The sequence below is a fragment of the Prosopis cineraria genome, unplaced genomic scaffold, assembly GCF_029017545.1.
Source record: "Prosopis cineraria cultivar Desert tree isolate PC_DT_omini unplaced genomic scaffold, ASM2901754v1 PC2144, whole genome shotgun sequence".
NCBI lineage: Eukaryota > Viridiplantae > Streptophyta > Magnoliopsida > Fabales > Fabaceae > Prosopis > Prosopis cineraria.
The window spans coordinates 17,512-19,735 of NW_026557469.1; the positions used below are offsets into that span (position 1 = coordinate 17,512).

The 2,224-nt window shown below is 34.4% G+C and overlaps 1 pseudogene; it reads right to left on the reverse strand.

The window, feature by feature from the left end:
* Positions 1 to 1,874, reverse strand: LOC129301478 (2-oxoglutarate-dependent dioxygenase 19-like; annotated as a pseudogene).
* Positions 1,875 to 2,224: the final 350 nt, after the last annotated feature.

A 2,224-nucleotide genomic window follows, 5' to 3' on the forward strand; every position in this document is an offset into this window, starting at 1 on the left:
TTAATGCAAATAAATCATATCCAAGCCTCTATTGTCAACAATTCTAGCCTCCTGTTGAACTTTTAAGTATTCCTTATACTTGAAGCACTTGAATAATGGCTTTTTCCTTCTCTAACAGCTCCATTGCAAGCCCTATTTCTTTCTCAAGTGCTGGTCCATCTCGAGTGCAAAACTCAGCCTCGTGTCTCTTTCATTCACCACTACTCTGTGCCATATACTCCTATACCTCTTATTACTCACAATTTAATCATTCAATTCCAAATACATTACAATTAAACAAGGCTAGTAGATTAATCAGAAGTTAGAACCATAAAAAATAGAAGATATGGTTGAGTTAAAATTAAAGAGTAACCTCAAGTTGATCTCCAATGTTGGCAAGCAAGCAATGAGGCAGAGGATTCACATTAACCCATTTGTCATGGTATTTCACTTGAAGGCCTTTGATTCCATTCTCAATAAGGATGGTCAGCAAGCCATTATCAAAATGAGGAAGCAACTGCAAAGTAAGGTCTGGCTGAGGACATGGAGGATATAAGTTCACTTAACATGTTTGATGTCTTGAATCAAAACCTGTGGACTCAATAATGGTGTTGGGTTGTAACCCTAAACTCTTTGATATTCCTTCAAGCAAAGTCCTTGCCACATCTCTGATTCTCTTATCATACTCAAATGCAATCTCCCTATATATATATATATATAAAGCAAAACTTAATGAAAATGTCATATTTGCAATAAAATCTAACTTTGACACCACTTGTTAAAGCTTGAGAGATTTTCTTATGCTCTTCATATTATTGGGTAAGAGGATTCATATAAGTGGATTTGACAATCATATGTTAGATTCATGCATCTTTTTACTTGTGTGTATGAGAGAGACTTTGATTTAATTTTACCTCACATACAACCTCCTCATGCTAACTCATTCTTGAATTTTTTTAAAAAATTATTCCTCCAATCCTATATTATGAGTCATTTTAACTTCCTTACCAAAAATAAGGAGAATTAATTAAATTATTGATGTTGTCTAAAATTATATAGAAAGAAATTTGTTATTTTATCCTTATTAAATGCATTATCTTAAAAGCATTCTCTCTCCTCCTGTAACATTTTACACTTAACTTGTCGAAAATTGTGAAAAGGTAAAATTAGAAGAAATTAATTAATGATTCACCTTGTTATATGTAAAGTGACTTTTAAAAATAACCATGAATACTTTCTAGAAGGTGATTTATAAAAAGAGGGGAAAACAAAGAGAAATGTTGAAATTGAAGGTACTTATATCTAGGGGGCTTGTAGGGGAAATGAAATTCAGGAAAAAGTTGTGAGTTTGAGATAATCCTCCAGTAATGAACCTTCTCTCCATAAGGAAGGGAACTGGTTCCAAATCTAATGGGTGTGATCAGTTCTTTGTTGGAGAATCCATCTTCTCCTCCAAAGGTAAATTGTGAAACTCCATAGACTTCTTTATCACATCCTCCATTAGTTCCTCCAAAATCCCATGTTTTGTAATCTGAAAGTGACAAACAATTTAAGAATGTGCATTTAAGAATCTTATTACAATGCAAATCTTTTGACCACCAAAACATAATATTACCATGAAGAAGCCCCATTCTTTACAGGCATGATCGAGTTTTGAATGGCATGGGCATGGATTTGAGGATCTTGGGAGGTGAGGAGAGAGAAGTTAATGACGGGAATGGAAGAAGCAAGCTCGTCTGCAACATCATCATGAGGCCGATCAGTGAGAGAGTAGTATGTGGAGGGATAGGAACGTCACTGTTTGATTCAATGAAGTGTTTGATGCTCCAAATATCATAAGCCTGATGAAGCTTTTGAGGTTTTGATGAGGGAATAGTAATAGGTGAAGAAGCCATGGATGAGAGTTGGACTACATGAAGATACTGTGAATAGAAATGAAGCAAGAAAAGAAATAAAAAAAAGTAAAAAAATGCTTCGTAATGATTATAGAGATATTACTAATAATAATGTAGGGAGTGTGAAGAAGATGGGGAGACAAGCAACAAGTGCGGTAGTCGATTTTCAATAATTGTGGAGAGAGTATGGTGTGGTGGCCAAAATACTCAGTAATAATTGACAAGTAGGAATACAGAGCAATAGTGAAAGCATATGCTCTGGTTGTTTTGGACGTTAACAAGTAAAACATAACAACTGTTAAAGAAAAAAAAAATATGGAGGATCCAAATTCAAGTGCTTATCAATCCTG